Genomic DNA, 13,019 nt, shown 5'->3' on the forward strand with positions numbered 1-13,019 from the left:
GGCCATCCTCCACCACTCCCATACATGTTCCTCTCCTCCCCACTGGCCATCCTCCTCCACTTCCATACATGTCCCTCTCCTCTCTGTGGCCATCCTCTTCCACTTCCATACATGTCACTCTCCTTCCCACTGTGGCCATCTTCCTCCATTTCCATACATGTTCCTCCACTCACCACTGTGGCCATCCTCCTCTGCTCCCATAAATGTTCCTCTCCTCCCCACTGTGGCCATCCTCCTCCACTTCCATACATGTCCCTCTCCTCCCCACTGTGGCCATCCTCCTCCACTTCCATACATGTTCCTCCACTCCCCACTCCCCCCCCCACTGTGGCCATCCTCTTCCACACCCATACATGTCACTCTCCTCCCCGCTGTGGCCATCCTCCTCCACTCCCATGCATGTTCCTCTCCTCCCCACTGTGGCCATCCTCCTCCACTTCCATACAGGTCCCTCTCCTCCTCTCTGTGGCTATCCTCCTCCACTCCCATACATGTCCCTTTCCTCCCCTCTGTGGCTATCCTCCTCCACTCCCATACATGTCCCTTTCCTCCCCACTGTGGCCATCCTCCTCCACTCCCATGCATGTTCCTCTCCTCCCCACTGTGGCCATCCTCCTCCACTTCCATACGCGTTCCTCTCCTCCTCTCTGTGGCTATCCTCCTCCACTCCCATACATGTCCCTCTCCTCCCCACTGTGGCCATCCTCCTCCACTCCTATACATGTCCCTCTCCTCCCCACTGTGGCCATCCTCCTCCACTCCCATACATGTTTCTCTCCTCCCCACTGTGGCCATCCTCCTCCACTCCTATACATGTTCCTCTCCTCCCCACTGTGGCCATCCTCCTCCACTTCCATACATGTCCCTCTCCTCCCCACTGTGGCCATCTTCCTCCATTTCCATACATGTTCCTCCACTCCCCACTGTGGCCATCCTCCTCCGCTCCCATACATGTTCCTCTCCTCCCCACTGTGGCCATCCTCCTCCACTTCCATACATGTCCCTCTCCTCCCCACTGTGGCCATCCTCCTCCACTCAAGTACATGTTCCTCTCCTCCCCACTGTGGCCATCCTCTTCCACTCCCGTACATGTCCCTCTCCTCCCCACTGTGGCCATCCTCCTCCACTCCCATACATGTCACTCTCCTCCCCACTGTGACCATCCTACTCCATTCCCATACATGTCCCTCTCTTGCCCACTGTGGCCATCCTCCTCCACTCCCATACATGTTCCTCTCCTCTCCACTCCTCCCCACTGTGGCCATCCTCCTCCACTCCCATACATGTCCCTCTTCTCCCCACTGTGGCCATCCTCCTCCACTCCCATACATGTTCCTCTCCTCCCCACTGTGGCCATCCTCTTCCACTCCTGTACATGTTCCTCTCCTCCCCACTGTGGCCATCCTCTTCCACTCCCGTACATGTTCCTCTCCTCCCCACTGTGACCATCCTCCTCCACTCCCATACATTTTCCTCTCCTCCCCACTCCTCCCAACTGTGGCCATCCTCCTCCACTCCCATACATGTTTCTCTCCTCCCCACTGTGGCCATCCTCCTCCACTCCCATACATGTTCCTCTCCTCCCCACTGTGGCTATCCTCCTCCACTCCCATACATGTTTCTCTCCTCCCCGCTGTGGCCATCCTCCTCCACTCCTGTACATGTTCCTCTCCTCCCCACTGTGGCCATCCTCCTCCACTCCCATACATGTTTCTCTCGTCCCCACTGTGGCCATCCTCCTCCACTCCCATACATGTTCCTCTCCTCCCCACTGTGGCCATCCTCCTCCACTTCCATACATGTCTCTCTCCTCCCCACTGTGGCCATCTTCCTGCATTTCCATACATGTTCCTCCACTCCCCACTGTGGCCATCCTCCTCCACTCAAGTACATGTTCCTCTCCTCCCCACTGTGGCCATCCTCTTCCACTCCCGTACATGTCCCTCCCCTCCCCACTGTGGCCATCCTCCTCCACTCCCATACATGTTCTTCTCCTCCCCACTGTGGCCATTCTCCTCCACTCCCATACATGTTCCTCTCCTTCCCACTCCTCCCCACTGTGGCCATCCTCCTCCACTCCCATACATGTTCCTCTCCTCCCCACTATGGCCATCCTCCTGTACTCCCATACATGTTCCTCTCCTCTCCACTCCTCCCCACTGTGGCCATCCTCCTCCACTCCCATACATGTCCCTCTCCTTCCCACTCCTCCCCACTGTGGCCATTCTCCTCCACTCCCATACATGTTCCTCTCCTTCCCACTCCTCCCCACTGTGGCCATCCTCCTCCACTCCCATACATGTCCCTCTCCTCCCCACTGTGGCCATCCTCCTCCACTCCCATACATGTTCCTCTCCTCCCCACTGTGGCCATCCTCTTCCACTCCTGTACATGTTCCTCTCCTCCCCACTGTGGCCATCCTCTTCCACTCCCGTACATGTTCCTCTCCTCCCCACTGTGACCATCCTCCTCCACTCCCATACATTTTCCTCTCCTCCCCACTCCTCCCAACTGTGGCCATCCTCCTCCACTCCCATACATGTTTCTCTCCTCCCCACTGTGGCCATCCTCCTCCACTCCCATACATGTTCCTCTCCTCCCCACTGTGGCTATCCTCCTCCACTCCCATACATGTTTCTCTCCTCCCCACTGTGGCCATCCTCCTCCACTCCTGTACATGTTCCTCTCCTCCCCACTGTGGCCATCCTCCTCCACTCTCATACATGTTTCTCTCCTCCCCACTGTGGCCATCCTCCTCCACTCCCATACATGTTCCTCTCCTCCCCACTGTGGCCATCCTCCTCCACTTCCATACATGTCTCTCTCCTCCCCACTGTGGCCATCTTCCTGCATTTCCATACATGTTCTTCCACTCCCCACTGTGGCCATCCTTCTCCACTCAAGTACATGTTCCTCTCCTCCCCACTGTGGCCATCCTCTTCCACTCCCGTACATGTCCCTCCCCTCCCCACTGTGGCCATCCTCCTCCACTCCCATACATGTTCTTCTCCTCCCCACTGTGGCCATTCTCCTCCACTCCCATACATGTTCCTCTCCTTCCCACTCCTCCCCACTGTGGCCATCCTCCTCCACTCCCATACATGTTCCTCTCCTCCCCACTGTGGCCATCCTCCTGTACTCCCATACATGTTCCTCTCCTCTCCACTCCTCCCCACTGTGGCCATCCTCCTCCACTCCCATACATGTCCCTCTCCTTCCCACTCCTCCCCACTGTGGCCATTCTCCTCCACTCCCATACATGTTCCTCTCCTTCCCACTCCTCCCCACTGTGGCCATCCTCCTCCACTCCCATACATGTTCCTCTCCTCCCCACTGTGGCCATCCTCCTCCACTCCCATACATGTTCCTCTCCTCTCCACTCCTCCCCACTGTGGCCATCCTCCTCCACTCCCATACATGTTCCTCTCCTTCCCACTCCTCCCCACTGTGGCCATCCTCCTCCACTCCCATACATGTTCCTCTCCTCCCCACTGTGGCCATCCTCTTCCACTCCTGTACATTTTCCTCTCCTCCCCACTCCTCCCAACTGTGGCCATCCTCCTCCACTCCCATACATGTTTCTCTCCTCCCCACTGTGGCCATCCTCCTCCACTCCCATACATGTTCCTCTCCTCCCCACTGTGGCTATCCTCCTCCACTCCCATACATGTTTCTCTCCTCCCCACTGTGGCCATCCTCCTCCACTCCTGTACATGTTCCTCTCCTCCCCACTGTGGCCATCCTCCTCCACTCCCATACATGTTTCTCTCCTCCCCACTGTGGCCATCCTCCTCCACTCCCATACATGTTCCTCTCCTCCCCACTGTGGCCATCCTCCTCCACTTCCATACATGTCTCTCTCCTCCCCACTGTGGCCATCTTCCTGCATTTCCATACATGTTCTTCCACTCCCCACTGTGGCCATCCTTCTCCACTCAAGTACATGTTCCTCTCCTCCCCACTGTGGCCATCCTCTTCCACTCCCGTACATGTCCCTCCCCTCCCCACTGTGGCCATCCTCCTCCACTCCCATACATGTTCTTCTCCTCCCCACTGTGGCCATTCTCCTCCACTCCCATACATGTTCCTCTCCTTCCCACTCCTCCCCACTGTGGCCATCCTCCTCCACTCCCATACATGTTCCTCTCCTCCCCACTGTGGCCATCCTCCTGTACTCCCATACATGTTCCTCTCCTCTCCACTCCTCCCCACTGTGGCCATCCTCCTCCACTCCCATACATGTCCCTCTCCTTCCCACTCCTCCCCACTGTGGCCATTCTCCTCCACTCCCATACATGTTCCTCTCCTTCCCACTCCTCCCCACTGTGGCCATCCTCCTCCACTCCCATACATGTTCCTCTCCTCCCCACTGTGGCCATCCTCCTCCACTCCCATACATGTTCCTCTCCTCTCCACTCCTCCCCACTGTGGCCATCCTCCTCCACTCCCATACATGTTCCTCTCCTTCCCACTCCTCCCCACTGTGGCCATCCTCCTCCACTCCCATACATGTTCCTCTCCTCCCCACTGTGGCCATCCTCTTCCACTCCTGTACATGTTCCTCTCCTCCCCACTGTGGCCATCCTCTTCCACTCCCGTACATGTTCCTCTCCTCCCCACTGTGGCCATCTTCCTCCACTCCCATACATTTTCCTCTCCTCCCCACTCCTCCCAACTGTGGCCATCCTCCTCCACTCCCATACATGTTCCTCTCCTCCGCACTGTGGCCATCCTCCTCCACTCCCATACATGTTCCTCTCCTCCCCACTGTGGCTATCCTCCTCCACGTCCATACATGTTCCTCTCCTTCCCACTGTGACCATCCTCCTCCACTCCCATACATGTTTCTCTCCTCTTTACTGTGGCCAGCCTCCTCCACTCCCATACATGTTCCTCTCCTCCACTCCCATACATGTCCCTCTCCTCCCCACTGTGGCCATCCTCCTCCACTCACATACATGTTCCTCTCCTCCCACTCCTCCCCATTGTGGCCATCCTTCTCCAATCCCATACATGTTCCTCCCCTTCCCACTGTGGCCAACCTCCTCCACTCCCATACATGTTCCTCTCCTCTGCACTGTGGCCATCCTCCTCCACTCCCATACATGTTCCTCTCCTCCCCACTGTGGCCATCCTCCTCCACGTCCATACATGTTCCTCTCTTTCCCACTGTGACCATCCTCCTCCACTCCCATACATGTTTCTCTCCTCTTTACTGTGGCCAGCCTCCTCCACTCCCATACATGTTCCTCTCCTCCTCACTGTGGCCATCGTCCTCCACTCCCATACATGTTCCTATCCTCCCCACTGTGGACATCCTCCTCCACTCCCATACATGTTCTTCTCCTCCCCACTGTGGCCATCCTCCTCCACTCCCATACATGTCCCTCTCCTCCCCACTGTGGCCATCCTCCCCCACCCCCATATATGTTCCTCTCCTCCCCACTGTGGCCATCCTTTTCCACTCCCATACATGTTCCTCTCCTCCCCACTGTGGCCATCCTTTTCCACTCCTATACATGTTCCTCTCCTCCCCACTGTGGCCATCCTTTTCCACTCCCATACATGTTCCTCTCCTCCCCACTGTGGCCATCCTCCTCCACTTCCATACATGTTCCCCTCCTTCCCACTGTGGCCATCCTCCTCCACTCCCATACATGTTCCTCCACTCCCCACTGTGGCCATCCTCCTCCACTTCCATACAAAATTTGAGATCTGGATCTCAAATTTTCCGACAATAAAATCCATTGTCGGAAATTTCGATCGTTTATACACAATTCTGACGCACAAAATTCCACGCATGCTCGGAATCAGGAAGAAGAGCCGCACTGGCTATTGAACGTCATTTTTCTCGGTTCATCGTACGTGTTGTATGTCACCGTGTTCTTGATGTTTGGAATTTCCGACAAGATTTGTGTGACCGTGTGTATGCAAGACAAGTTTGCGCCAACATCCGTCGGAAAAAAAAAACATGGATTTTGTTGTCGGAATGTGCGATTGTGTGTACGTGGCATTAGAGTTCTGAAAGTGGCTTTATAGCTAGTGCAAACCATAGGGATGATGTAGGACATCCACATCTTGTGCCCCAAAAGATATGAAATATAGTCGTTAAAGCGGAGTTCCATCCGACTTTACTACTTATGCCGCGTACACACGGTCGGACTTTTCGTCTACAAAAGTCCAACGGACGCCGACGGACTAAAGCTGGCTGGTAATCCGATCGTGTGTGGGCTTCTCCGGACTTTCAGCAGACTTTTTCAGCCTCAAATCCGACGGACTTTAGATTTGAAACATGCTTCAAATCTTTACGTCGTAACTACGACGGACCCCGAAATCCGCTCGTCTGTGTGCTAGTCCGACGGACAAAAACCCATGCTAGGGCAGCTATTGGCTACTGGCTATGAACTTCCTTATTTTAGTCCAGTGTACGTCATCACGTACGAATCCGTCGGACTTTTGTGTGGTCGTGTGTAGGCAAGTCCGTTCGTTAGAAAGTCTGCTGCAAGTCCGCCGAAAGTCCGCCGGAAGTCTGTCGGACAGGCTGTCGGACTTTTGTAGACGAAAAGTCCGACCGTGTGTACGCGGCATTAGTTTTAAACTAAAGACCACCTCTCCACCCCTCGTTTTTGTATATATATATATATATATATATATATATATATATGTGTGTTATATATATATATATATATATATATATATATATATAGATATATATATATATATATATATATATATATATATATATATGTATATATATATGTATATATATATATATATATATATATATATATATAATTACTTATTTATTTTTTTCTCCTTATCTTTTAAGAAGTACAAAGGTCTACTTCGGCCCAAGCCTCGCCCCGGCAAGGAACATCATTGTTTGGGGGTTCTAGGTAATTTTCTAGCAAAAAATACTGAATTTAACTTGCAAGCAACAAGTGTCAGAAAAAGTCTTTAAGTGGTTAAACGTCCCTCTTTTACAGACCGAAGTTCATTCCTTTGATCTAAAAGGACTAAGTGTTAAAATGTTTCTCTTTATCTCCGTCTTAAGGCCCCTTTCACACCTGTGCAACCTGAAAGTCGCGCGATTTCTGTAGCCATGTTGATGCTACTTGAAGCAATGCCTGTGTATCTTGAGGTCTATGGACGTCAAGTTACATCAAAGTTGGACCAAAGTAATGCAGGGACTTCTTTGAAGTTGTTGCGACTTGAAGTCGCACAGATATGAATGGTACTCGTTGGAAATCATGGGGTACGACTTGTCATGCGACTTTGCAGTCCTAAGTCGCAGGACAAATCGCACAAGTGTGAAAGGGGCCTAAGCAATCTTGTCATAAACTTGGCAGGCTGCCTGGGGGGTTTTTTGACAGCTGTCAGCTGTGAGCAGAGAACTCTTTGCACTGAATCGGGAAAATGCTGTGTTAACATCGCAAGGGGGGTAGAATCGCAATCTCGATTCTTTAACGATTAATCGTGCAGCTCTAATCCAGGGCTACTACAACGTTGGAGCCCTAATTTATGGGATTGGCCTGCATATTACTGAAAAGTCATATTTCTATGGGTACAGCTGTCAGATGTAAAACTTGTTTGATGTGATCGTACAATAGAAGCGATTATTTTATATATAGTGTAGGCCAATACTTTGGCAAGAATTTTTTTATGTATGAATTTATTAATGAGAACGGACAAAACAAGTCATAGTACAAATGGTTTCTATGACGTTTGGAATTGAGAATTATTAATGCCTCCAATATAGAAGGGGTTATACAATGTGCCTGATGCAGATGAAGGAGCAAGATTTCTTTATAATGCATGTACCATTCTACAGGAAATCCATCATGGCCAGGATAGCAGCTTCTATTTCATCAACAGTAATAGGGGTTTCCAAGATCATTAAAAGAAAAGTATGGGAATCAGGGTTTTTGTAGAATCATATTTACCTAGCTAGATGCAGCATTGGTTCGATGTTGCATATGTCCCCTGCAAGCTCTAACACTGAAAACCAAGCGATCAAACACCGCCGACTGCTCGGTTCTCAGAACTCCGTGAGCAGAGAGCTTTGCTCTGCCCCCCTATGCTCACTGGAGCTCTGGGCTGTGGAGGGGGCAGGAGCGGTCAGTTCCAGGCTCTCAGCGGCTCGCTAAGGCCCCTTTCACATTGGGGCGGTGTCGGCGGTAAAATTATGCCGCTTTACCGTCGTTTTAGCTGCGGTATTCGGCCGCTAGCTGGGTGGTTTTATCCCCTTGTTAGCGGCCGAGAAAGGGTTAAAACCACCGCAAAGCACTGCTGCAGCAGTGCTATGCTGGCGGTATAGCCGTGCTGCCCCATTGATTTCAATAGGCAGGAGCGGTGATGGAGCGGTGTATACACCGCTTCTTCACCGATCCAAAGATGCTGCTAGTAGGACTTTTTTTACCGTCCTGCCAGTGCACCGCTCCAGTGTGAAAGCCCTTGGGGCTTTCACATTGGAGACACAGCAGCGGCTCTTTCAGGGCGCTTTGCAAAGCGCCCCAGTGTGAAAGGGGTCTAAGAGGCTGAGCCAGGTGCCGGTCCAGGCATGTGGGCAGATCCCGACCTTATAGTCATGATCTTGCCTGAGCCTGGGCCGGCTCTGTGACATCAGCCAACAACAGGCTTTAGCCCCTGTCTGCTGAAAACAGATCACAGGAGTGCAGAAAGAACTGCACTCCTGTGATCCACAGGAGAATTATAGTCAGACAAGCTTTGGCTGTGCTTCTTCTCCTTTAACTGTTGAGGTGACAATTTAAAGAGGGAGTCCCGCGAAAATTTTTTTTTAAAAGTCAGCAGCTACAAATACTGCAGCTGCTGACTTTTAAAATAAGGACACTCACCTGTCCCAGGGTCCAGCGATGTGGGCATCGCTGGACCCTGAATCGTCGCTCGGTCCTCGGGTGCTGCCGCCGCCATTCTCTGTAAGGGAATCAGAAAGTGAAGCGGTGCGGCTTCACTTCCCAGTACCCTACTGCGCATGCTCGAGCCGCGCTGCGCCTCCTAACTGGTCCCCGCTGTCTCTGGGACCCGTGTGTGTCCCAGCAGACAGCGTGGTGGGGACGGGAAGAGGCATAGACTCCCGTGGGAGTCTATGCTGGAAGTGGGTGCAAATACCTGTCTTAGACAGGTATTTGCACCCCCTTCCCCCCTGAAAGGTGCCAAATGTGACACCGGAGGGGGGGAGGGTTCCGAAAAACGGAAGGTTCAATTTTTGTGTGAACCTCCACTTTAAGTAAATCAATTTTTGTAATTATCTAGTTATAGTCTTGTATAATGAGCTTTGGATTAGTACAAGTCTGTGTAAAAGGTGACAAATGTTTGAACAACTTCGGTTTGTGCAACTATTAGCTCAGATTAAGTCATTATTCTTGGTATATTACATGGGTCAAGTTCGGGTCTAGGCAGACAGGCCAGGAGTGAAGTATTCATACATTTCAAAAAAATGTTGATTTTGGTACAATAGTTTTTTCTGAATGTGTTTTAGAAGAATTGAAGTGATTATAAATCCCCTTTTTTTTTGTTTTGTTTTTTAGTTAAAATAAACATTTTTAACCACTTGCCTACAGGGCACTTTCACCCCCTTCCTGCCTAGACCAATTTTCACCTTTCAGCACTCTCACAATTTGAATGACAATTACTCAGTCATGCAACACTGTACCCAAATTAAATTTGTGTCCTTTTTTCACACAAATAGAGCTTTCTTTTGGTGGTATTTAATCACTAGTGGGTTTTTTACTTTTTGTGCTATAAATAAAAAAAAAAAAATGCCTTTTTCTTTGTTTCTGTCATAAAATTTAGCAAATTAGTAATTTTTCTTCATAAATTTTGGCCAAAATTTATACGGCTACATATCTTCGGTAAAAATAACCCTAATTAGTATATATTATTTGGTCTTTGTGAAAGTTAGGCTGGGTTCACACTGGTCCGACAAACGCTCCGACATTGGGAGCTCATGTCGCATGACGTGTGAAATTCAATGTTTCCCTATGGCAGCCGTCCTAACTGGTCCAACACAAGTCGTTCCGACTTTAGAAATGCTCCCTGTACTACTTTGGTCCGACTTTGATCCTACTTCAGCCCATTGAATATCACTGAAGTCGGATCAAAGTCGGATTGCCGTCTCGCATGATCCGACTTCGGCATGCGACTTGTGCTCCGATGATCTTGAGGGGGAACTCCGCGCCATATTTTAAATAAAAAAACGTCATGGGTTCCCCCCTCCAAGAGCACACCAGGCCCTTGGGTCTGGTATGGATCTTTAAGAGGAACCTCCCTACGGCGAAAAAAACGGCGTGGGGGTCCCCCCCAAATCCATACCAGACCCTTATCCGAGCACGCAAATCCATACCAGACCCTTATCCGAGCCGGTCAGGAATGGGGGTGGGGACGAGCGAGCGCCCCCCCCCCCCTGAACCGTACCAGGCCCCTTCCCCTAAACATGGGGAGGTGGGTGCTTTGGGGCCCCCCCACCCCAAAGCACCTTGTCCCCATGTTGATGAGGACAAAGGGCCTCTTCCCAACAACCCTGACCGTTGGTTGTCGGGGTCTGCGGGCGGGGAGCTTATCGGAATCCGGGAGCCCCCTTTATTAAGGGGGCCCCCGGATCCCGGCCCCCCACCCGTTGTGAATAAGTATGGGGTACATCGTACCCCTACCCATTCACCTAGGGAAAAAGGTGTCAATGAAAAAACACAGTACACAGGTTTTTAAAGTAATTTATTAGGCAGCTCCGGGGTCTTCTTCCGACTTCGGGGGTCTCTCCGGCATCTCCTCCCGGTGTCCTGATCTTCTGCCGGCTCCTCCGCTATCTTCTGCAGCTCTTTTGCAAGCGGTGGCCCGGTCTTCTGCCTTCTGCCTTCTTGTCTTCTCATCTTCTTCCCTCTTCACTTCTTCCGATGTTGACACGACGCTCTCTCCAGCTGGAATGCTCTCTGAGCGCTCTGCAATGGACTTATATAGGCGTACCCCATACTCATTCACAAAGGGTGGGGGGATCTGGAGGCCGGGATCTGGAGGCCCCCTTATTAAAGGGGACTCTCGGATTCCGATAAGCCCCCTGCCCGCAGACCCCGACAACCAACGGCCAGGGTTGTTGGGAAGAGGTCCTTGTCCTCATCAACATGGGGACAAGGTGCTTTGGGGTGGGGGGCCCGCAGGGCGCCCCTGCCCCAAAGCACCCACCTCCATGTTGAGGGCATGCGGCCTGGTACGGTTCAGGGGGGGGGGGGCGCTCGCTCTTCCCCACCCCCATTCCTGACCGGCCGGGCTGCGTGCTCGGATAAGGGTCTGGTATGGATTTGGGGGGGATCCCCACGCCATTTTTTCGGCGTAGGGGGTTCCCCTTAAGGTCCATACCAGACCCAAGGGCCTGGTATGCTCCTGGAGGGGGGAACCCATGCCGGTTTTGTATTTAAAATTTGGCGCAGAGTTCCCCGCAAGATTCATACCAAACACAGTGCCGGGCATTGGCGGGGATCCAAGTCGGATCCCTGTTCATTGAAAGTCGGACGCATGCCAGCTTCATGATGCAGGGCAAAGTCGGATCCAAAGTAGGACGGCTGTCGTGTCGCACCAGTGTGAACCCAGCCTTATAGAGTCTACAAGTTATGGTGCCAATCATTGAAAATTGAATGGATTAAGAGCGTATCATCGCATAGTGGTCATGCGGATACGAAATAAGTTACAGGTGCCACGTCTTATATGAAGTAGTTTAGGAAAACAAGAGAGTATAGGTGGGCTCAAGACTTTATAGGCACAATAATGAAGATAATATATAGTTAAAATATTATTTTTATTTCGAAATTATTATTTTAAAAAAAAGGGAGAGACGAAGGATAAGAAACAGGGTAGGACATACAAGGTTTACAAATTATGCACTCCATACACATTTGGTAGGTTGATATAGGAAAACAGCGAAACCATAGAACCAACAAGAGACATACAACTTATTGATCTATATAGTTACAGTACATTTCGTTGAACCAAACGCTATGTGATGGTGGCAATCAGATTCTGTATAAGCTCGACATGTTACGCGCCGTATGCGCTTCTTCAGGAGCACAGAGTTAGGATACTGTAATGAATGGTACAGTTTGTAAAAATTCAACATAAATTTGTGTGTATATATAAACTTACATCTAAACAATATAGTGGAATGATAAAAAGAAGAGGCTGTTTTAAAACATCAGAGGGGTATCCGTACTGCAATGGTCAGACGGAGCAAAGGCAATGTGGGGACGAATGTGACATGGTACAAATCAATAGTAGAAGGGTAGGGTAGGTGGAGGAGTGTAATGTAGGCTGTATAGTCAGGTAAGATAAAGGTAGGGAACAAGGAAGTGGGAGAGGGGGGGGGGAGGAAAGGGAAGTAGGGGGGAAAAATAGAAAGGGAGGGGAGGGGGAGGGGGGGGTAAGGGGGAAGGAAAGAGAAACAGAAGGGGAGATGGGAAAGGGGAACGGGGAAGGGAAAGAGACTGGGGGAGGGGAAGAGGGGGGAAGGGGGAAGAATGCGGGAGAGGCAAAGGGGGGAAAAAAAAAAAAAGGGGGGGGGGGGAAAGAGGGGGGGGGGGGGAGGGAGGAAGGGAGAGGGGAAGGAAAAAATAATGTATGTAACTGTCTATAATTATAAAAGAATATATATCTTTTTATATATAATAAAAGTGTGTATAATAAGAATGACTAATAATGAAAACCTAAAAGAAGATTAAAATGTTGAATGGTAAATTAAGTGGCAGGTGATACGTGATGTAATTCCTGATTATGTATATTAAGGATAGCATTAATATTGGGAGGTATCTTAATAGGGTTAAATTGCACTTACCCTGATCAATGTAATGACTATGCTTGGGAGGAAGAGGGGATAAAAGCAAAACCACAGCAGTCTCCTTAGTAGATATTGGTAATTCCCAGCACTTTCAGCGGTAATTGTTAGATGGGGGGGGGGGGAATTTTTGCTAACAGTCAGAGATAGACTTGGAGTTTTCATCAAGGTGCATAGACGCTCT

The 13,019-nt window shown here is 50.7% G+C and overlaps 1 long non-coding RNA gene across 1 annotated transcript in view; it reads left to right on the forward strand.

Moving 5' to 3' along the window:
- Positions 1–13,019, forward strand: part of LOC141105814 (uncharacterized) — a 215,455-nt gene that overhangs the window by 2,992 nt on the left and 199,444 nt on the right. The window lies entirely within an intron of this gene.

Source organism: Aquarana catesbeiana, linkage group LG01, assembly GCF_042186555.1.
Source record: "Aquarana catesbeiana isolate 2022-GZ linkage group LG01, ASM4218655v1, whole genome shotgun sequence".
NCBI lineage: Eukaryota > Metazoa > Chordata > Amphibia > Anura > Ranidae > Aquarana > Aquarana catesbeiana.